At 35.0% G+C, this 25,666-nt stretch overlaps 1 protein-coding gene across 1 annotated transcript in view; it reads left to right on the top strand.

Moving 5' to 3' along the window:
- The first annotated feature begins 1,020 nt into the window (after window positions 1-1,020).
- Window positions 1,021-25,666, top strand: part of LOC105381782 (neuropeptide CCHamide-1 receptor) — a 105,917-nt gene continuing 81,271 nt past the window's right edge. Inside the window, exon 1 of the mRNA XM_048622767.1 lies at window positions 1,021-1,321. The gene's annotated coding sequence lies outside the window, so the exon portion shown is untranslated. The remainder of the gene's footprint in view (window positions 1,322-25,666) is intronic.

The raw sequence follows: 25,666 nt of genomic DNA, 5'->3' as shown, positions 1-25,666 counted from the left end.
TGCAAAAAGGGTATACTAAGCCGAAACCTACAAGTGCAGCATGTTATATCTAAGCCCGAAACAGAAATCGTTTCGGCTTAGCATACCCTTTTTGCAACACCTAAAGTCTAAAGCGGAGCTCCTAAAGTCTAAAGTCTATAAACTTAGTGTTTCGTAAGCTAGAGTGACCTGTGCCTGACGTCATTTCCGAATCTCTGCCCGGTCCGCCAATCACGTTTGTAACCGGTTTTATTTCCGGATCACTAAGACGTGCGTCTAAAACAAGTCATACGGTCAAAAATAGTAAAAAAAACCGGCTAAGATCGAGTCGGACTCACGCTTGAAGGGTTCCGTAACTTGCGTATCATTATCGATATGACTACAATAATTATTATATTAGTACAATCCTTATTATTATAGGTACTTTATTATTTTTGGCCACAATAAATAAATATACTTAACTTTTCTTTTCATAGACTTCACGCTTTCACTGAATTAAAGGATCTTGTGACAGACAGACTGTCAACAAAGTGATTCCACTGCCCCGTTTTACCTTTTCAGACACGGAACTCTATAAAGTTAAAGTTTAAAAACAACAGCATAAAAATAGAAACCACAACTTTTTACATCGATATTATTTATAAACTTTAAAACTTTTTGCCCTATCTATTTATGATAGCCTGTAAGTACCTATTGATGTTTTATTTGTATGTGCAGTTATTGGTTTCAAATAAATATATTCTACATAAAATAAAACAATTAAATAAAATTAAACAGTTTTCATAACCGGAAAAGAGGCTATTCAATAACTTTTTCTATAGAATCTACGATAGAGGTCACAGCTTTAAATGACGCTCAAAAAAGGAAGCGATTCGATCAATTCGATCAAACTACTTGAAACCTAACCGTCAAATTAATGCTTTCAAATCCTAGAAATCGCGTCTTTGTAAATGACTTCACCAGTGAAAACCAGTAGTAAGCAGTTTCCATCCCTAAAAGTCTCCCCATACAGGCAAGTTTTCCCACAGCAGTTGAAGCAAAGACACCGCTCGGGCCGGCCGACCGGAGCTGGCTGGCGGGAAACACGCACGCGACGCGCGAAAAAAAGTTAACCTGTAGTTTGAAATTCGAATCACAGCAAATCGAAGTTGCTTTTTAAATGTGTTCTACTTTTTCCGGGATATTGAATGTGGCCAGTCTTAGTGTCTAAATAAGTATGAATTACAGTGGATAAAATAAAACTTTTTGCAAGTTTTTATTTATACATAGTGTGTTTTGATTATTATAAAAAGGTGTATAAATAAATTGTGTGTGGTTCGTGTTTGTTTACGACTCAATCCGAGTAAGTATCAAAGCTTTATTTAATTTACATTTTATTGGCTGTTAAAAAGTTTTGTGATTTCAAATTTACATAATATACGGCCCGCCGCGGTATTATTTTATCAAGTTTTTTTATTTATTTTGTGAACTGGTAATGAAAATTTAACTTCCTGAGAAGCACTTTATGAATTGTTTAGTAATAGGTCTGTTACATTAGGCGCTTACGCTTAGGCAGCTTAAAACACCCTCTAATTTTAAACTACTTCTCAGTTTGAAAACGGCGATACGGCTCGCACCCTAATAATAAGAATGTGAGTACGATTGTACAGAGGAAAGCGCAGGAGTGACTCCCATGCGAATCACCTCTTACTCCCCTTCGTGGTCACTACTACCAGGATGTACATATTCTCATCCTCATCCACTACTCATGATACATCACTCTTCGAACTCAAAATTCATACTACATATTTCTAAAACTCCCTAGTTTTTATTGTAATTTTTTACATAATACTTCCCAAAATATATTTAAAAAAAATAAGACTGGTCAAGTTTACCTACTAATGTTTTGTTAGTAAAACTGATTTTGCTTAAAAATTTAAAAACTTTCGAGAATGTCCTCTTTCAGACTGTAAACCAAACACATTTAGAAATAAACGGTCCATAATTTCATATATTTCAGAGCTATAACACTCCAATCCTTTATTATTTATTGGTCAGTCGAAAATCTCCACGGCTATTAATACAATATTGAAATTGATGACTTCATAAGACTGTCATGACACCAGAGAAGCTGGTAGGTTAGTGGTAGGTAGGTAAAGGAGATAGAGAGTCTTCAGCTTTTAACGGATCATCAGGATATTACCAATTAAAAACAATCATATTTTTTTCAAATTTTATATTAAATGTTGGAAAAAATTGGGGTTGTTTGGTTTGGCTTTTTGTGAGTGGAACTATTTAATTGCCCGTGAGTGTATAAATCTATTCTAAGAGGGTTGACAAAGGCTGATGATGGTGATACATTATTTCTAGTCTATCCTCTACTGTCGGTGTAAGCACTTGAATCAGGGTTCTGGCTCTGTCGAATGAAACCTTTATGCATATCTCTAAGATCTACTGCCTTCCTAAGCTTGGACCATTTCCCACCACGCTGGTCCACTGTGGGCTAGTGTTATTATTTATACATTGTACTTAAATTACAAAGAACTAATCAATGTTTGTATGTCAGTAACAGAACAACTTTATTCATCAGATAATTTTTTGAACTATGGGCTGATTTTTTAATGGTCAGATAAATGTGATGTGAGGAAAAAAAATGTTGCGGTCACTGTCTAATACTAACATTCAGTCGCGACAGCATCATAATTATTTCTCAGAACTTTTATCTGACCATTGAAAAATCAGCCGAGTGATAGCAATAATTTAATTCATCAGATAATTTTTTAAACTAATAGTCGAAAAATCAGCCCCTAATAATATCCAGATCGGAAATCTAAAGTAACTCCCTAGCATCATGTGTCTCAGTTATCGAATTAGTGAACGATATTTATAGAATGACTATAGCTTTCCACGCAAGCTCTGCATTGCTACGGTTTAACCGTGGAAATTCCAGGGATAAAAGAGGCATAATTTCTCATTTAGTTTAGTAAGTAACATGTATTTAGGATTTAAAGCTCGTAGATACTTAGTATACTCACAAAATATTTACTGTTAAAACAGTTTCATAATGTTGGGGTACATATATCCTACTAGGATTTTAAGTGCCAATTTCGCCAAAGTGGGTTAGAGCTAGGGAGTATTGCTTGACTTTTGACACATCTGTCAAGAATTTAATATGGAGATGATCTGTAATTGATCAACCTTTCCCTGGTTACGATCTAACCGACTATGGAGAAATTGGAGCTAAAAGTATCGGAGCCTCTCTGAGTCACGTGACGTATTAACTGTACACTGGGCGGTCAGCGACTGACAATAATTTCAACACGGTTTGTCATCCGGACGTTAAGGGCGAGGCCCCATTGCTGCGGTGTGTTGCAGTGCTGCGTTGTTAACCATATACTTTTATGACATGATCCTGAAAAAAGGTTCCACAGAGAAAAAACACCATGATCCTGAAAAAAGGTTCAACAGAGCATCGGGATACTACAACTAAAAACGGTAATATTTTGTTGAAATTTTAATTTTAATGTTTAAAAAACTGGGGTCGTTTGGTGTCGGCATTTTGTGAGTGAAACTTTTTCATTGTCCGTGAGTGTATATGTAAATATCATGTATTTCCATGTATCAGATCTCCGTTAGATGTCCTCGATCGCTAGAATATTTGCATTTAAATACAGATTTATTTAAGAAGAAGTGCATCCAATAGTGTTATGTACTGTTTACTCTTCAGTAGCATTAGTTGTCACTCTGAGAGGGGTCAGGTTTCTCTGTCCCATAATTTACCTAACCTACAACTGACTGGTAGATGTATATTATGCAGTTTTAAATTCGGACTAAATAATCAATGCAAAAAGGTGATATAATTTTATTGGTAAACCGTTACAATGTACAGTACTAAAATAACAATAACCCTTAGTATCGGAAGTACATAATTTTTTACAGTTTAGTACATTAGTTTTTACGTTTTTTTTTCGTAGATAGGTAATTATATACAAGTGTTGCAAAATAGGTATACTAAGCCAAAGGGGGTGACTCAGGGAGTCCTTCTGAACAACTTTTGTTCTACAAGTTATGGAAATTCGCGAAAAAAAATCGTTCTCCATAGTAAAAAGTCACGTGACCAACAAAGTTTGTATGGAAAACCACTATTTGGGTCACTCATTTCAGCTTAAAGTACGATTTTGTGCCTAGACATAACTATGGCAAACTACTTTTAAACTGGATGATGTTTCATAATATTATTTACTTTTCCACTAAAAGTAAATAATATTTATAAGTTTATTAAAAAATTATGTCCACGTATGACAAACGAATCTGATAGACAAATGCATGAATACGTAATCACTGGGTTAATGTTGTTAATATTGGTTGAAACACAAAACTATGTGGAATCTGGTGTGATTGAAATTGAACTGAAACCATGTTTAGGAGATATGAATATAGTTTAACCGACTTCGAAGAACGGAGGAGGTTCTTAATTCGTCAGCATCATTTTTATGCAAATATGAGATAGGTGGATTGGGGGTTTTAAGTTCCTAAGAACAAATTTTAAAATTATTTTATGTTTCCAAACTTTGGATTTTACCGGATTTGGGAGTTCAAGAACATAATATTATGTTAAAATTGTGTTATAAGGAGTACCTACACTAGTCAATGCTCCAAAGTATAGGTATATAAGATTGTACTTTTTATTCTACTTCTATAACAATCCGGGGAATTCCTACCAGCAATATTCCAAGTTTAATGCTTTGTATAATAACTGCTGACAAACTGAGATAAAAAAGGTAGAAACGTAAAGTTTATGACGCAATATGTTCCAGAGAGAGATGTAAATTTAGGAATTTTCTTCTAGAAAAATATTACTTATTATGATTTTTTGAATAAAAGTAATAAATAACGAACAGTGAGTGCGGACATTTTAATTAAAACACTTATGAAAGTGTTGACTGACGTGGTACAGTCGGCTACAGTAATGAGAACTTTAACAGTTTAAAAAAAATGCTTACGAAGTAGAAAACAAGGTATACTTTTAAAAGTTCCATATCTCGAAAAGTTGAAACCCATTTGGGATAACTTTGTCCTCACATATTAGTATGTACATCACCTCTTACCGGCATGACATTGACTAATAAATAAATATAAATAAATAAAATAAATAAATATATGGGGACATCTCACACACGGTCATCCGACCCCAAGCTAGGCAGAACCTGTGTTATGGGTGTCGGACAACTGATATATCTTCACAAATACATAGATAGATAGATACTAAATATAAATATCAACAACCAAGACCCGAGTACAAATATCTGTCTTTAAACAAATATTTGCCCCAGCCGGGAATCGAACCCGGGACCTTTGGCATAGCAGTCAGGGTCACTAACCACTACGCCATTCAGCCGTCGCCGTAATGGGAACCATGTAGTTTCTAGTGGTAAAATAATATATTATGTATTATAGTACTTATTTAATTCTAAACCGGATTTTTGAAGACATTGATGGACATGTGATAAACATGACATGACAATCATTTTTTTTCTTTTCTCCGCTTTTTTTCAAAAACAAATGAGAGCAATTAAGAATGGTTTGTAAAATAAAGAAGTATTTTATATGCCCCTGCCGGGGATCAAACTCAGGACATTCGGTATAGCAGTCAGGGCCATTAACCACTACACTATTCGGTCGTCAATACAAGTAAACGTTCAATTGAAATAACAATTTTAAGTACTGAGTTTATACTAAAGTTTATTTATTTTATTCATCAACAGTCTATGGTCCCATTATGAATTTACCGCGATTTAGTGACGTATCGTTCTATTGGCGGACTATTCGTGGGACAAACCAATAGTATGGGAGATAAAAAAATACTTTATATATTTTACATTCTCCCATTTGTGAGTTCAACTGTACCTTTCAGTTTTTGGCAGCTACATTCAATTTCGCCGCTTATGATTTTATGCGACAACTTTTGTGGATCGTTTTACTTTAGAACATTGACTTGCCGAGCCGTCTATCTATTATGCAAGAAAAGTATGAAAAAAGTTTCCGAAGCCGGAATTTTCTCGGAATCCTGAATAAAACTGAGTTCTGCCAAGTCTTATAATTAATACACTCACAAGCAATGAAAAAGTTCAAGTGACAATATCACCAAATTACTCCTAAACGGAAAAGGCTAGCTTAATGACGCCTTCGGCAATATTGAAGTATATTTAATTAACAGCGCATCAGAATAATAACAACTAAACACGTAAATATGTACAAGTAATTTTCAGGTTCAGGGGGTCAATGAAGCTTATGAAAAAGTACATTACATAACGACGACTAATTTATCCGATTGCATTAAACATATCGATTGCGTGCCACCTCTCGTTCATTCAATTTTCGCAAGCAGTAGTGACCTCTCAGGTACATTGGCTGTTTTCCAGATTCCACCATCGCCTGAGTCAACAAAACATTCTAATGAGGTTAAGACAGGACCGCTCCAAGTCACATGGAACTGGGGGGTCACTCTATATGATGAAAACCTAAGCTTCGGAGCGCTGCTGCGTGAACCACGACTCTATCTCGTAGTATTAAATGTGCCGATTGCACGACACGACAGCTCTCGTTCTTTAGTTTTTCGTCAGTATAGAGTAACCCTCCTGTTTCGACAGAAATATAAGGAAAAGGAAACAGATTCTCAATTTGAAATGGATATTTCGCCGCATCGTCGTTACGACGTGAAATAAGGGCGACCAAACATAATCTTCATTATTGAATACATTTAGCAATTGAGATAAGTATCCACCGCACCACCAATACTTTTAACCTTTAGTGCCAATTTCTCCATAGTCGGTTAGAGCATAACCAGGTATTAGTGGTGGACTTTTGACACAATCATCTGTCAAGAATTTTATATGGAGATGACGTATGTATAATTAATAACCAATTCCTTAGATAACCGACTATGGAGAAATTGGCACTTAACCTTTTGTTGTAAACTATGTGTACGATAAATTCCTGACGGAATAATCACGACAAACGACTGCAATAGGTGACACGTGCGCCGCCGGACCGGCAATTATCGTGCTCCGGACGGCAAAATGGCTCTCATTCGGCACAGCACGACCATCTAGTGCTAATAACGAGTCTCAGGTTAGTAAACGAGTAGGTATTCCTAGTAGTTTTTCGTACGAAAATAGATAATCCTAAACTACATCGTAATCGTACATTTTGCACCTTTCTACCTTTTTACTTGTATCTCCTGTAGGTTGCTGGTAAAAAATGCTTTTAGCATTTAGTCCACCTTTTGTACATTTATATCTCATATTTGTGCAATAAAGTATTAAATAAATAAATAATCAGTACAGCCATATTTCTGATTACTGTGGATATTAAAAAGTTGTATGTAACCACTAGCTGTTCCCGCAAGCTTCGCTTCGCCTTAGAAAGTTTTCCCGTGGGAATTCCGGGATAAAAAAGTAGCCTATATTCTTCCCAGGGTCTTGACCGAATGTATACCAAATTTCATTCAAATGCGTTCAGTAGTTTTGGCGTGAAAGAGTAACAGACAGACAGATACATTTTTTTTCTTACTTTCGAATTTATAGTTAGGATCACGTGCTGCCTTTACATCATGATTTTGAGACCAAAACGATTAATTTAAATAAAATTAACAAGAATTTCGTTGGTTTTTTAAGTACGGATCCCTTAAAAGCATTTTTTTACTTAACCTGATTGGTTAATCAAATCAGTGCAAGCGTCGAGTGTATTAATGAAAGTTGAAAGTAGCCGCTGCCTTTTAATCTACAGATATAGTGTATTGTTTGTGTAATATAATCTATAGTATACTGCAGCACATTTTATCGTGAACTGCTCGAGAGCTCCCATATTGAGTGTGCTTTATTTATTTTAAAAGTACTCTTCATATTACATAAGCGCCGAAAATCTACTAGTCTATTCTCCTCCTTAAAAAACAGTCACAAAAAATCGCTAGAGATCATTTTCTGAGACCCTCGTGTGAATGAATTCAGTTTTACGATAGCATAATGGTCGCACAACCTTGTTTGTGACATGAGAATCTAAACTGTGATTTTTGCCTGTCCATGGCTGTATAAAATGTATCCGGGACAGGTATCAGAAAAAAAAATGACAGAATGTTAAATTCTTTTTCTCCAATTTTCATGAAATCTTCAATCAAAGTATTTTAAAATTCTAAAGCGCGTTACCCTCTTTCATAGTAGTGGGTTATAGGTAATTATACCTACCACTTTTGCAACAAGGCTTATAATAATACAGGTATTATTGTAACCCTAGGGGTGTATTGTCAGTCCAGCCAGCACAAAGTGCGCATGAAATGTTGTTTGTACCCTCAAATATTTGGCTAAAGGAATTGTAACATGAAAGGGCGAACCCTATAGAAAATGTCCATGTATGTAAATAAAAATATAGAATAGACGGTGTTATAAGGCAATCTATTCTGCAAATATTAGGTTAGACGTCCCACGTTTCCTTAAGTATTTCTTGTGCAAAAGTACATTCTGTATTCCGATCAAGGCAAATTGTTCACTCAATTGATATTGGTCTAGAAGAATAGCATTGCCTCCTTTATCTTACACAACCAGCATGGCTTGATCTACCACCCGATAACTAGTCTGGGTATTTACTTCTCAAGATTGTACTTATATCTACGTTTTTAGGTATAAAAGAGGAGTTATGTGGTCACGTCATAGATAATATCTCAAAATAGGTCAAAATCCTGGCATGTAGCGATGCATTGTTTTCAAATAGGGTGAAGGAAAGCATTGGGAGAAAACCTGCACGTAATTTATAATATATTTAGTACATCTAATATATGAATAACTGACCTATCATGCAAGTTAAAACATAATATAAACCGAAATTTAACTTGCACTAATCCAAAAATATGACAAAGGTCTCTTGGGATAGCCAATGAGATTAGTTGACTCTACGCAAGGGATATGTTTTACATAATTACAAAGCTTGTTGCATAAGCTAGTTAGTTTAGTCAATTATATAGCGACTATAGCACCTATATTTTATATAATCATCAACATCAACCGGTAATCGTCCAATGCTGGACATAATCCGTCCCCAAAAGCGCCACATCTCGATCAACTGTCTAAAATGTGCATGCATCTAGGTAGCCATCATCATCAGCCTATAGAAGTCCACTGCTGGACGTATAGGCCTCTCCCAAAGCACGCCACTGGATGCGATCTTTAGATTTAGATCTTTTTATCTAGGTAGTAGAATTGAAAAATTCCCATTCAAATTTCAATTCCTCGCCAGCAGAGGGCCGGAGGGCATCCAACGACACGTTAACTCCACCGGTATTCAGTTCTTCATAAAAAAAAATTATATCGTTATAAATTGTTGTCTTACCTAATTGGGATTTTCATTAAAAAACAGTTCCTTTGCAGTACCTAAGTGCCTATTTTGAGGACCTCACAGACCTAGGCAGTCTGGTCATTTTATGCTAGTTTATTCTAACTAAACCACTGAAGCAACAGGATGGGCCGCGGCCGTCCGGCAGTAAACTGCTTGATTGCCTTTTGTTGAATATAAAACGATTTTTCGATCATTAAATTTTGCGTTCTTCTCTGACGCGGATATAAATAACGTTACTAGTTATCTGATGCTACTACATATTTTGATCTGAAGAGAGAGAAGACCTTTTATATTAGTAAGAATAATACTTCATCATTAGTTATCCAATTATACTGTGATTTTTGCGTAAGTATTTAATTTTGGGCTCACGATATTTGATAAGCAGTTATGCTTCTTTCAGTTCTATTTTTGGAGCAAATGAAATTATTGATAATTCTGTTCCTAATAAAAAAATGCTTTGTGTAAACTAGAAATTTATTTCTTACACGAATGTTTAATGCTAAAAATACTGGTAGCTACTCTGCAAAAGTTTTTTTCTGTATAAGGAAATTCTTCAAAAGTACCTGATCCTTTTCAGCTTTTTATTTTCTGAGATTATACACATTCTTGGAATCTGTTTCATAGTACAAGCAATACCGGGAAACTATTTTAATCTTCTTAATTGACTTTTCATAATTATGCTATAACTCAAATTAATAATTATGCTGTTGAGCTGCTTTAATAATGACACGTTTGTAATATTAGACACTGAGCTGGAATAGGGTTTGTCCCCGTGATTAGAGGGTTAGCCAGGGCTGTGGCCAGGGTATAGGTACATAAGTTTTGCATTGCGCTCACTCACATCGCGCAGCCTCAAGAGCGACGGAGAACTTTTGTCATTTCTTAAATGCGCCCTGTGCTAGCCCTTCAGATCGTAGTAAGCCTAAATGACTGTGTAGAGTGCGCCGGATTTACACTTGCAAGCAATAAACAAGTTCCACTGACAAAATGCCGACACCAAATGTGATCACCAAATTGAACTTAATAATTTCATTTGTTAATATCCTGATGCGCTGTTAAATGTACTTCAATATTGCAGACGGCGTCATTAAACTAATCCTTATCCGTTTAAGGGCGGATTCGGCCAACGTCGAGTAAATTTTACTCTCGAGTAAAGTACCAGTTACTCGCGAGTAAGCAGGATTTTGCATTCTACCAAACCTGAAACCAAGATAACTAGCTTATCCCAGGAATAAATTGTTATACCGCCAAAATTGACCGTGTAACGAGCTTATCCGAGAGTAATTTTGTAATGGCGGCAGCACATCAGCTGATTAGAAAACCGTCATAATGACATATAAACACATCTGTCAAAACATAAACAAAAGTACGTTAAAAGGCAAAGTCTCAGAATAACAACAGCGAATAAAATATTAAAACATAAACAATTTCATACTTTTATAATCCATTCAAACTAAGTTGGCATGTCATTTCTATTGCATGCTTTGAAACGCAGCTATTTTTATTTTAGTTGCATTACAGTTTCGTTCCTCGTTCATTCAATTTAATCATGGTATAACTTGGTAGAATGCAAATGTACTTATCCTAAATATTTACTCGCGTATAATTTTAATTCCGGTATAGTTATTCTCGTGTAACGTGATGTTTGGACGAATCCACCCTAAGTGTAGGTAATTAGGTTTAGCTTTTCTCACTGGAGCTTTTTCTTTGCTTGTGAGTGTACGTGTAGGTATTTCCGTAATGGTAAAAAATAAATAGTTTAAGTTTTTTTTTTTATAATCTTTATTAATTTTAGGGATTTTGGTACACATTTATACGACCATGTCAATAAATTTTTGTTTTGTTTCATTCAACACGAATAAATGTAACGTATACATATACTACCTATACATAGTTTGGACTATTATAATTAACTGTTTTTAATGAGTCCCTACCTATAACAACACGTTTATCGTCGTTACCAAAGACAAAGACGGATTTTGGTTTTTCTTATGACATAATAAATTCGTACCTCTTCAAGTGCCGACTAGGGACGTCAATAAATATTACTATATACTTTTTTGTTTATTGGGTTCGGTAGAAATATAATTATCGTTCTATAAGCTTAGAGGAGATCGGAAACAACTTATTAGGAAAATTTTATAAACATAACTTTTTAAAGCTATCTGCTTAATGATTGCTAATAATACGGTGGTTGTTCGTAAAGGAAAACGTTAAAAATGTGCTGTTTGAAAAAAATACTAAATTGCAGATCATCCGTAAGTATGTCCGAAACAATTTTGTTTCCATCATAAAAAATATATCATCTTAATTTTAATAACGTCCTCAAAATCCCAAAATTGCTCTAATGGGAAGAGCCACCACCGGAACATTTGGGCACTCTTATCGCCAAGCTTTTTCATGAAATACCTACTTTTTGAAGTATTCTTAAGCCACAACAAAAGAATGTTCGTTGAATATTTTATGAAGTTACGCTGTGATACCTCGGTCCATTCTCAACCATTTATTGAAGGGAAAACTGTTTGGAAACGGTAATTTCACTTCGCTGTTTAATATTGGTTGTTTATTTTATCGGTACACTTCATTATTTGATTTCTATACAGCTTGCTGCTATTATTTCAAGCGTTAGTTGCTTTTTGTTGTTACCTAAGTACCTAATCATTATAATTATTAAAATGCTGTTATACAATATGAAGTGGTGAAAAGTAACTAAAATAGGTAATTTGAAAAATAGTTTATTTTTTATTGGACGACCGAATGGCGTAGTGGTTAGTGACCCTGACTACTGAGCCGACGGTCCCGGGTTCGATTCCCGGCTGGGGCAGATATTTGTTTAAACACAGATATTTGTTCTCAGGTCTTGGATGTGCCCGTAAAATGGCAATAGGCCCGCCCCCTATTACATTGGGACTAACATACACTTCGGCGAAAAGTGGGTGCAGCAATGCACCTCTGCCTACCCTGCAAGGGAGTACATTAGTACAAGGCGTGAGTGCGTGTTTATTATTATTATTATATTTTTATTGGTCAATGCAGCGTACAACCCAACCCTAAAACCATAAGTAATAAAGTTTGTTATTCGTTAGATTAGACTAATAGCAAAAACAAGAGCAATGAAACGGGCTACTGGTTTTATGAACTGAGAATTGCCCTACAATAAGATATTATAATGTTAAAACTTTTATTAGGTGAGTCGTAAGAAATCTAAACTTTTAATATAAAAATATACAGCGTGTTCCAAAAATTGTGTAGTAAGCCGAAAAAGGTGAATTAGGTGGGCCATTAATTCTAACCCCCGAATTCATAGAGCTTTTTTCACTTTATCACAAATAACTTTGTGATATACGAATTTTGCCTTTTTAACTGTTGCAAAGAGTATGAACTTCTGTGTTTCGAAGTCATTTTTAAACGTCCTGTAAACTTTAAATATTACCTAAATTTGTTATATGAATTTCGAAAAAAAACTAAACAATAGTCATATTTATGTAAGAGGTCCTGTGACTTCGTGATTAACTGGTACACTTTAACCTCCCCTTATATTTATTGGCTACTTCGGTCACCTCGTAAAGCCGGGGTTGTGTAAATAAAAATAAAAAATACAAAGGTTTATATCTTGAGTGTGTCACGTAACAAGGCCATGGCCACTAAGTTTACACACCTGTGGGGTTACCACCACCGTATGTTTAGCTATGTCGCTCGCTTGTTAAATCTGACGTAACTTGTATCCGGATCTAACAGATGTTTGACTTATGTGTCGGTGGTGCTACGGCAGCTGGAGGGCGTCAATAGTTTACGAAAAAAATGTTTCTATTAGGTATCTAGCTGTATAAGCCCCGTACAATTATACTGTACCCGTACACTTAAATTGCATAATTTAACTTCGACAAACTTCAAGAGCGGTACCGCAGAAAATAATTACCATTATTGACTTGTGTCGACGAAGATGACTGTCTTGATGGCGTAAATTTCTTACCACTTCCACAGGTGTGCGAATCACAAATATTGTCGAGTTTAGACAATAGTAATTCCATAGGAGGCGGTTCACTGGAGTTTGTATGCTGCGTTTTATTAGTTTCTAACTTTACCTACTGCTGATCAAGATTTCATACCAATTGTTGTAGAATTGCCTATCGACTAGAGTCGACAATATAAGTGATTTATACACGTCAATATCGTTGGTATACGTCTTATGTTACACTATATTTCAGTAAACCTTCCATCTGTACATGACCACTTCCAAGAAATTAATTGTTAAGTATACTTTAATTAAATCTTAACTTTCTCTCATAAAACAGATTATCATCTAATCTGGGATTGGGAGTAAGGGTTTACTCTCTAAAGGGTTGATTGATCCCAAGATAACTAATATAATTATGTAGTTAGATAATAAGATAAAACCCAATTTGATAAAACCTAATCAAAGTCCTTCTTCGTCCTTCTATGTGTAGGTCTATGTTCTATGTCCAATCATCTTCTGTATAATTATTTTCTATGTTGGTATGTGTTCGGCAATCTTGAAGTGTATTATACTAATCTATTTTAATATGTTATCTACTCAATGTTATTTACTTAAATAATTTATTACTAAACTACAGGAATCTTTTGCTTTTATTTCTACAATGACCTCGGCGGGACCGGTTTTTTTCAATTCTCTTGCATAAGTAAGTTCCTAGAATTAAAAGTTCCTTCCTTCCGGAGCTTATCCTTTGAGTGTATTTAAATAAACATGGAGGCTCTTATTCTAGAACTGTGTAATAGCGTCTAAGTAGACAAGATTACACAATCTAATTAGGATTGGATTAGTACAAAGATTAGCACCAGCCTAAGTTCAAAAGATTTTAAGTAATTTATAAAACGTAAAATAATTAAAAAAAGGCACCTTAAGTGCCAATTTCACCATTCTCGGTTATCTAACCGACAGAGATTGATTTATAAATTAAACGTCATCTCCATATAAAATTCATGACAGATGTGTCAAAAGTTAACCACTACTCCTTGGTTATGCTCTAACAGAGAATGGTGAAATTGGCAGTAAGTGTCAATTTCTTCATAGTCGGTTATCTAACCGACAGGGATTGATTTATAAATTAAACGTCATCTCCATATAAAATTCATGAAAGATGTGTCAAAAATCAACCACTACTCCCTGGTTATGCTCTAACCGACTTTGGAGAATTTGGCACTAAGTCCAACAACTTTGCAACAAAAACAAAGTAACAGAAACAGTCAGACACTAAAAAAAACTTTATTATGGGAACAGTTTTTTTTGTAATTTGTGACAATTAATTACGCCTTAAACTTTTTAATTAAAATCTTATGTAGGTACTCGTTAAATTACTTCGAGTAAATATAATTACACTGATCATAATTATTCTGACTGTAATCCAACCCTTGCATTTAGTTCTAGAATACGACCGAGAACCTTTAAAGTGCAGTATATCAAAGAGACAAAAACGTTTCTAAATCTTATGCAAATGTGGGGGAAGGAAGCAGGCAACACTCGCCTGTAAATATACGACTACATAAGGACACATGTACAGTCATTGCTGTAAACACGTTTACACTTATTAAAACTAAACGCGAGTACTAAACTCATCCCGGAAACATCGTTTAAAAATGTTTTGACGATTAGATTATTCGTTGGCGCATGTGTATCGTTTCTGAAGGAGCATACTTTTTACACAGATTAGTATACATTTAACAGGGCATCAAAATATTACCAAGAAAAAACGTAAGTATTGTGTTCGAATATTAAAATAAATGTTTTATTCAAATGGGTTATTGTCAGCGTTTTGTGTGTGGAACTTTATAGTATAATATATGAGTGTACGATATTCGCGCATCTACCAAGGGCGATCGATTGTGACAATGCCGGTATTTGCTCTCTATACCCCACTAATTGGTATTTTGTCACGAGCCTCAGATAATCTCTTGAATTGTGGGCGCGACGTGACCGGACCTTTTGTGTCCCATTCTACATGAATATGTAATAAAATACTATGCCATTTTCGACCACAGACGCAGTAGTTAGTTACTCTGACTGGGACCTAGAAGGTCGTGTGTTCGATTTCAATTTACATGCCAGAGACTCTAGTCAAATTTTGCACCTCACCTGCGAAAATTAAAAAAGTTTAGGTTTGGTTCTTTCAAACATTTACTACGTCTACGTCGGTTTGATAGAAGACTATAAAAGTTTATGTTTTCTCGCTTACAAACTGGCGCCTCTAGCAATAAGAAAACAAACTATTTTTGCTTTCCTAAATTGCAAAACCAGCCCTAGAGTATCAGAATATGAAGCCACGGTCTTTTGAATTAGAGGACGAGATCTTACCCGCTACGCCACCACGCTCCTCGATCTTACAGCGTGCAGTATTTACCTGCTAGTTCATAAAACTTAATTACGGAAACAAGGGTCGACGTAGAAGGTAAAAGAGTCATAAGGCGGGCAATTCTGCAAGCCGTGAACAATGCGTGCACATAAAGCTTCGTTTACACTGACCTCCAGGGTGATTCTGCACGGTTTACGCGCAACAAATCTCTATGTTATATGATATTTATATTACACTAGCTGCCCGGGAGCTTAAAGGCACGCTCTTCTTATTCTCGACTTTAGATTATTTTGAGCTGCTTAGCGTATCAAAAGTACTGAAAGAATTAGCCAGTCCAGATGATTTATCAATAGCTGACTGCCCTGGATGTTTTGGTAATTATGTACATAAGACAGTATGGAAATAAGAGTACTTATTGAGGTTGGGGTTCTACCGAAGTTTGGGATATCAATAGGATATTTCATTTTTCGTCCAGAACCTTCGGCCAAATATGACAGCTGCTGCCAACAAGGCTAAAGGTCTTCCGCCCCATTAAAAGTTCACAAAAGCAATGCTCCTGAAAGTATTACTGAAACTTTGTGAGCCGGAATGTACAATCACTTGTTTACATGAAATTTACCTATCCCTTGGAGTTTTGTACTAAAATCCAATGCAGGATAACTTTGAGAGAAATGATTGAAATTGTCAAATTTCTAAGATACGAGTAGAGTTAGAGGTTATTTAACAGGTATTCCTAAATTAGTGAAGTACCTAGATGTACCATTAATAATAATACTATGTACCACATACTCGTTAGTATCAAAACAAAACGAACTTAGAATACATGTTGCCCTAATAAACATACAATGCTGTTGGTACTTTAATATCTTTTGTTAAGGAGGTTTTATTTTCCTTATCAGTCTAATCACCTAAACCGGGTTAAGCAAAAAAGTAGGTAGGTATAATCAATTTATAATATCTAAAGAGGAAGAAAATAACTTGCACACAACGACAATGGCGTTATCCTTTTTCGATTTCAGTACAAACAATCAACCACTGACATTTAATTTCATTTTGTTCCATATAATAGTTCCAACGGCGACAGTCATACATTTTTAATATTTCATTCCAACACAGGTACCAGGCAGCGGCGCTATTAAAGCAGCCATTACACCCCCTGCACTATGCACACAACACTGGGCAACAATATTTTTCTAGCGCAGCATGCACTTTGCACTTTACTGGATAAAATAAATAATGTGCCCGCAAAATGAAGTGTCGTATCGTGTGTCACTCCGTAGAAATCCCACATCACGCGGAGCTAAGGCGTAAATAAAACAGTTTTGTACTGGGGGCACACTCCTTACGAATAACGAAGCTCTGCTGCTCTAACCACGACTCTATGTAGCTGTATTAGAAGTATCGATTGCATGACAGCTCCCGTTGGGTAGTTTTGTGTGAGGCTAGAGTAACCCTGCTTCTAGCGCTGCAGCTCGAGGCAGCGTTCGCTTTTTGAAATGTTTTTGTTTTTCATTATTCTGTGTTTCCAGCCAGCGGCAATGACTCATACATATAGTGCCACAATCTTATCTGTTCCGGTGGCGACGTCGCTGTCATTGAATCCAGTGATGCCATCGATTAAATTTTGCCTATTTCTGGTTTAAACGACAATGCATTTCTGCTATTACCTATTGTTATAATTTTAAACCAGAAATAGGCAAAATTTAATACATTCATAAGCATAGATAAATCAAAATATAGGGTCGATAGTAAATGCAAGTGGATATAATATATCAAACGACATTTTTTCATTTCGACGGTCGAATGGCGTAGTGGTTAGTGGCCCTGACTGCTATGCCGAAGGTCCCGGGTTCGATTCCCGGCTGGGGCAGATATTTGTTTAAAGACAAATGCCGAGTACTCGGGTCTTGGGTGTTGATATTTATATTTAATATCTATCTATCTATGTATTTGTGTAGATATATCAGCTGTCCGATACCCATAATACAGGCTCTGCCTAGCTTGGGGTCGGATGGCCGTGTGTGAGATGTCCCCACATATTATTATTATATTATTATTATTTGTTGTATGGAAAATTTGTCCACGGCGAACAGAAATAAAATTACCTAGTTCTGATTATGTTCTGCTTCAGATATAGGAGATTAAATCTAGATTACAATGGTATAGGTAATATATGTGGGTCGTGAGACTAACGAGATAGATAGACTTAAAAAAAACTATTAATTAAGTATTATTTTTGAACACTTTATTTTACATTTTCTAAAGTAACAAGAAACAAAAGCAATTCAGACATACAATTGACAACATTTCAAATAAAATGCTCACCGATTTTATTTTATTTTCGAGTAGATATCACAAATTTAGATGACCCGTATTTTTTTATTTCTTAATATTTCTATGTTTTAATATATTTTTTTAATTTCAAAGTTCAAAATATTTATAGTATGAGTGACGTCACGTCGAGGCTTTGGATAAAAATATTTTCGTTGCCTGCCTAACCTAAAAAAAAAAGTTGGATGACATTAACTTGACATGAACAAAGGACCAATCAACTTTAACTTCAACTTTATTTTGTGGCAAGGACCAATCACAAACTTCCGTCATTGACAAGGACACATAAAAGTGACAGACATTTGAGTGACGTTTGTCATTGTCATTGTCAAAGTGACATAACATGTTTTTTTTTTGTTCATGTTTTAGAAGTAAAAGCGCGTTTAATTATTATGCCACATCGTGATGTCACGAATGATAATTTAGATTTTTATGTTTTTCTCTGAAATAAATCAATAGAAAAATCGGAAACATTTTTTTTTGTGAATATTAGAGCCATATCTCTAAATGGTTTTCGAATTTCAACTGTATAAAATTTTGAAATGTTGTCAATTAAAAGAAATTCAGACAGTGTGCAAAGGCTAATTCATCATCATCATCGTCATCTCGACCCATCACGTCCCCACTGCTGGGGCACGGGTCTCCTTCCAAGGGCTAATTGCTAAAAAGCAATTTCTTTCAGCCAACTCTTGATAAGTTGGGAAAACAATGACATGTCATAAATCATCATTATTTCGTCTAAAATCGCTGCAGGTGCGCGAAATTCTTCTTGGTACATTGCCTAAGATTTAAAGTATCATGTCACGTTCTCACACCTGTAACCAAAGAAAAATAAAGATTATATACTTTTCATCACGAGTACCACGACCCATCCCGTCCCCACTGTTGGGGCACGTTCCTCTCGGGAAAATATTTCATAAAATTACATGGAGTAGGTATATATGGGTAAAATTATTCGTCATATTTGGCAACACTAACCTGTAGCCGCTGCAACTCGTTCTTCCAATTTTTCAAACGGAATTAAAGGCGCCTGAATACGTTATTCTTCCTGCATAAAAGCCAATATATATAGTACTACTTTTCTTGCATCACATTATAGCGTTTTTGGCAGTATTTCACCCAGAAAATCACAAAACAAATTAAATAACGTAGCGTCAGCTTCTTTGCAGAAATTGACAACTCAAATAACGCACAGATTATGAAATGACGTTTGACAATGACGTCTCGTTGTTGCACATTTTGACCACCGGAACAGATAAGATTGTGGCACTATAAAGCACTCGAGAGGAAGACATCTTATAAAATTGTCGCCGGTCGAGATGCGGTTTGAAAATGGAAGGAAATGTACCTATTGTGCGGCGACAATGTCTTGCAAACATTTTTGTATTTTCCTCAGCCGAGTGGCCGAGTTCTGCTTTCACATTTGTATTTCGTAAATTATTAAATAAATAAATAAAATAAAAGTATAGTTGCCCAAGTTTGTCCACCTTGCAATCTACAGTTGAGTCATAATACTGTGATAATAAGAAGTTTACAAAGTATAATATACAGGATGTCGTGGTGGTAGTGGAATAGATAGAGTTGATCACATGGACTGACAAACTTATACTGACACTTATTGGGTGAACCAGGCAATCTCAGTAACATTTTTTCTAGGATTTATTTAAAATGTCTAAATATGTAAGAATGAGTGTAAGTATGCCGATAATAACTTACAAATTGATTAAGTACTTTACTTATATAATAATTATGGAATTATCGTACACACTTAACCGCTTGTTTGTCTTGAAATCAGACAGATGTTGGAAGGATGCGCATTTAGACACCCAACAAGTTAATAGGCATATTTCTGAATTACCATAACGATGACATAAATTCTTATAATAATTCGCAACAAACTTCTCCAAGGCTGCAATAAAAGCGAAATTTTACAGGAAATACGAATAAACACCCTTTTTATTTGCTCTTTATGCGTTTAACGACCGAAAATGGTAATGCCAAGTGTCTTATTTGAAATTATGATTTCAGCTGTGTTTTGGGATATAACAGAAAACTACGTCAAATTATAAATATTAGATTCTTTTCTTGTTATAATTATACTACTACTGCCATTTTCATATAACTTTATTATCTTTAACCAAATTTCTACGGAATACCTACTTATATTTTTTGTCAACTTTAAAAAGTATACGTATATTTACCTATTTATGTATTTTGTTACGTATTTTACTGTTAAAATGGGTATCATTTTAACAGCCTAATTGTAATTATAGTAATAGCATAATAGTGGTGTCTTCCCGTCACATCACCAAGAATTCCGCGAGGCCGATTTGTAAATAACTTCGACGAGAAAATATGAGTGAATGTTCGCGAGGGAAATACCACGAATTCATAGAATTCAGTCTCACGATAAGCCTACAAAATTTTAGTATATAAGCATATATTAGTAAATAAGAGCTTTTATTCTAAAGTTATATACCTAAGAATTTATAGCTTTATAGTTATAGGCGTATCGGATTAATCGTTCACACTTCATACTTTTGTTTCTTACCTAATATCTTTTTTGGCAATCTTTTACATTTTTTTCCCGAATTTAGCACACTCTTTTTCTTTCAATATTTGTGTTTGAATAGTATACAATATTTAATTTCAGTAACAGTTGAAAATCTCAGTACCATAACAATATGTTCACATCACCAAAACCGTGTATAAGTACCTCTAATTAAGAAAATTAGCAGAAATTTAATTTTAATCACTGTAATTTGGTCCGACTATAATGTTTTGATGAAACCCATAAAATATGGCGTCGTACATCGAAGTGTGCAGTTTTATGTGTGCTCGTATTAACTCGATGAGCCGTTACAAAGCTAATAGGTGTGGTTTAAAATGAAACTTTCAGAGGTAGTCAGTAAAAATTGATACTTTTTGACACTGATGGGGTGCACGAAGGGAAATTTTAAATACATTTTGTACTAACTGACAGACGTTTGACAGGCCACTAAATTGGTACGTTGTTTGGAATCCCACCTTAGAGTTTGTTAAAAATTACCCTTACAGAGTGATTCATTTATTTGTTTTATGGCGCGGGGAGTTAACACCTATTTTTAGTTTTATATCCTTATTATATTCCTTTTTGTTATACGTAAAGCGCACCTTATATATATTTAGAAAGGAACTAACGTTTATCTGACTATCTGACTGGCTAATCTATGTACTAGCTCTTGTGATCATCAAGAATAAAACGTTAACCTATTCTCTGTCGCTATTAATCAAGTACAATAAAATATACAGGGTGGTAAATATACTAAGCCGAAACCTACGTGTGTAAGTTTTAGTAAGTAATTACTTGCATTGTTTGATTTTGTCCACTAATATGTTCCAACTGTTTATTTCACATGTGATTTTTCAGTACATTTTGTCCGTAATACAAATCGCAGCCATTCAAAACATTATACCGTGTCCCCGTTCATAATGGAATAGCTGGTGAAGTTACGGCCACAGTTTATATTTACAGTAATGGTGTCTGAACAGTCGTTTCGTGAGTGCGGAATAAAAACTTTAATAGTCCTCGGGGACTGTTGAATTGATAATGGTCTGTAAACCAAAGTAATCTCAGTTTTTTCAAAGGGAAGTAACTCAAGTTTTAGTTCCGTTATTACCCCCTTATTCATAGAAAAGTTACAATACGTTTTAACTAATAAACTGTTTTGTCCCTCTCTGTCAAAGAACAAATTGTTCTTGGTCGGAGAGGGACAAAACAGTTTATTAGTTAAAACATTCTGTAACTTCTCTATGAATAAGGGGGTTACTGTTTAACTAAGTACGTTGAAGAAAATGGTGAGCTAATAAGTAATGTTAGGTTTACCAATGCTTAAATTTCCGAAATAATAATTCAATAACTATCATATGAATAAAAAAATTGCTTATGTTTATTTTTTAAGTAAGTATTTGTATGTTAACCATTTTTTTTTACTTACCTTTACCCTTATTTATGCAGACCGTGGTAAAGTTTCTCTTCCATACATTGCCAGAACACAAACCTGCAGACACTACACTGTCATGCTAGTTCAATCCTACAACAGTATTTTCTCTCTGTCATTAGCATCAGCTTCACAAATTGCCCCAAAGTCTTGTACACACTATCCTCTGAATAATTCATTCACAACCAATTTATTTTAAAACTAGACAGGAATTTGGTTTTGTGAAGCAATTTTCTACGTGACCTCATAGGTGGATATAGGAATATTCATAGTTTTGGATTCCGGGAGTTTTTCAGTGAGAGATGAGAGCCCGTAAGTCGTAAGAAATAAAGGTCACATTTCTATTTTCGTGAGCATTCTATTCATCAGACAATGTGAACAATTTGCAAGCAATTAAACTGAAATGAGAAGGGGAGAACCATACATAATACAGTCAACTATACCTAAAGTAGCACTTTTGTGGCTTGTCAATCTCAGAAACTAATAACCTATTAATTCGTTTTGTTCAAAAAATTACAAGTTTTTAGTTTGCTACACTCACGAGCAATGAAAAAGTTCCAGTGACTACAGCACCAAATTACTCCTAAGCGGAAAATGTAGGTCAATGACACCTCCGCTGTTTGCAATATTGAAGTATATTTAACAGCGCATCAGAATATTACCAACTAACATGTTTTGATCAAATTCTAAAATGAATGTTTTAAAAAATGGAGGTCATTTGGAGACGTCATTTTGTAAGTGGAACTTTTTTATTGCTTGCGAGTGTCTTCTTCTTCTTCCTTGCCTTATCCTTATTGCTTGCGAGTGTATGAATACTTAAATGAATCTTCTTACTGTTAGGAAAAAACTTTTATTTAAACTATCGTAAAATTATTATTTTGAAACTAATTTGTCTGTAGTAGGATCTAAAGTTTAGCGAAAATCGTGCGACGTCAAAACAATATTACTAATTACTTTCTGTAAGTATTATCTCAACAATCCTACTAATTACATTCTGTAAGGTTCATAGCCAATCAATTCTGATTTTAATTTAGCCAATAATTAAATAAAATATAGTAGGTAATTTTAATACATTTGTATAAAAACCAGATTCATTATTGAATGAATTACAGAGTACAAAAGATCCTCATCAGCTGTTGATTGATGACTTCGATAAGCGCCGGATAGTGTTTGAAGAGATGATTTATTAGGGTTGATTACGACCAATCAACATATTTGAATATCAGACTAATCCCCAGTTTGTCACTTGTGTAATTTAAATCTACCTAAGCGTGAACTTAATTCTCATCATCGTCGACCCATCACGTCCGTGGGGCACGGGTCTCCTTCCAATGAAGGAAGGCCTAGTCCACCAAGCGGGCCTAGTGCGGGTTGGTGGACGCCTAGTGCGAGTTAGTTTACCTAGTGCGGGATGGTGGACAACTTATTTTCTAGTCAACGAGAATTCTGTAAATCACACTGCTGCATTGTATACCCAAGATCTGCTTAATTTGAGTTTCTCAGGTGTTAAACTGACAATAACAGCACTGCAGTGTACGTATACCTATCATCATCATCATCATTATCATCAGCCTATTGCAGTTCACTGCTGGACGTTGGCCTCTCCCAAAGCACGCCACTGGATGCGAGCTAATAGCTTCCCGTACCCGTAGCTTACCGTATCGTATACCTACCTATCTGGAATTTGTTTTGACAACGAGTTTCGGAATCAAAATGTAGGTACTTATTGAATTTGGCACTATTAACTTCGTAATTTTTATTTCGTTTTGACTTTGCGATAGAGCATCAGGTTCTTAAACCGAAACGTATGTATGGATTACCACATACACCGTTTACATTAAAGTAAGATTGGAAATCAAATCTATAACGATGCCACCGCGTGAGCGTATTGAAACGAGATGTTAATATTTATGTAACAGTATTTTTATGCGAAATGTAACAGATACTTCTGAACGTATTTACATTGGCTTCAAGATCTGAAGAAAAATCAAACATTTCAATCGTGGAGAACATATTTGATGCAAACAACTTCAAATATTATACTCATGGTCATGACTTTATGAGCAATGAAAAAGTTCCAGCGACATAATGGAACGGCAATGGCTGGTGGAACTTTTTGTAGGTACTTAAGTAAAATTGTAGGTACTAGATAAGTAAAAATTGTAATAGATATATAAGGAAAAAGTTGAAAAGATGCTCGAGGAGTTTCTTTCGCCATTTCTTTCCTTCTCAATGACGGGGCCTTTGTGAAATGGTGGTAGATGACTATCGACAAATAATTGTAAAATTTTACGTCGATTAAACCATTTGAATTTAAATTTTTATTGCTCGTGAGTGACCACTATTATAATTAAAAAACCGTTTTTGTGACTAAAACCCGAAAGCGTAATTTCAATGACTTTTCAAGAACAAAAACGGGATTAAAGTTTATTAATACGTTTCAGCTTTTCAATTAGAAAGGGTTGTTCGGGAAACTTTCACAATTATCCATCATTTTCTTCCACACAAAGGTTAATTGATTACAATAGCGGGATAATAAATGTTATTGCTTTTGCCCGCGAGCTTCGATTATACAGGGGGAATTTGAATCGGAAATTAAGTATTTTAAATTATTTAACTTGACATTGGCATTGCAGTTAACACGGTATCTTTATCGACGTAGACAAAATAGTTTCATACACTTTCCGTTGCTGTGTTTGTCGTGATCCGCGATATAGTGAAATTTATTTACTAATGGTACTGGCGACGACCTTTTTATTTATGTATACGTAAGCATAGTTATTGTATACATACGTCACCTTCAGCTTAGTATTATTTACATAGCTAAGCTTGGATCCCTAAACATAAACAACAATCGATTTTAATTCAAAAGAACGTGTTTATCCAAGACGTTTAAGATTTGTGGCTCAACAAAACTTAGTGGATTTATAGAGGCTTCAATAAGTAAACAATTTATGTTGTAGCTGTTGTGACAAGTTTCAATTAAACCATTGTTTTTGTTCACGCGCCTCAAGCCGAGACCGTGAATTAGGGAGGCTATTCACATAAACAATGTAGTTAGAGAAATCTATACCTCTTGGTATTGGTAAATATTCTAAAGCATACAGAAATGAGGGGCCTTTTTGTTTAAAGTAATTTCTTCCAGACAATCGGTGTAGCAGAATATGTCGGAAGTGACGTAATTGTGAGAGCCTATTGACCAAATTTAAGTTATGAGTTCATAATAATATTTGTGGTAGTGGCCAGCTTTTTATACGGGTTCATTCATAAGCGCAGTAGACTTGGAATCGTGCGATGGCCTAAGTTGGTGGGATTAGTACTTTGTACCTAATTTACAGATTAAGTACTTAGGCTAAGCGCATGAGGCTATAAACTCGCATTGATGCTATCGTAAACGTAATATTTTATAGACTAGTCTAAAATTTTAAGGGCTACTTACATAATTGCGGGTGGCTAGATATAGCATTTCTTATAATATAGCGCACAACTAAGTTTTTTTTGCAATAGTCCCTTCATAAAATTTGCTCAATAGGTCAAGTAGTTTACTGAAAAAAATCTACTCTGTACCTATTGTATACCCACCTAACTCAGCTAATTATTAAATACAAGGCTTTGTAGATAATTGAATTAAGTAATCTTACTACGTGTTACGAAGAGGTACAAATCGAATTCAAATTACTA

The sequence above is a fragment of the Plutella xylostella genome, chromosome 3 (genome assembly GCF_932276165.1).
Source record: "Plutella xylostella chromosome 3, ilPluXylo3.1, whole genome shotgun sequence".
In the NCBI taxonomy this organism is placed as follows: Eukaryota; Metazoa; Arthropoda; class Insecta; order Lepidoptera; family Plutellidae; genus Plutella; species Plutella xylostella.
Note: the sequence above shows the minus strand (reverse complement) of the source record. Positions and strands in the feature narration are given on the sequence as shown.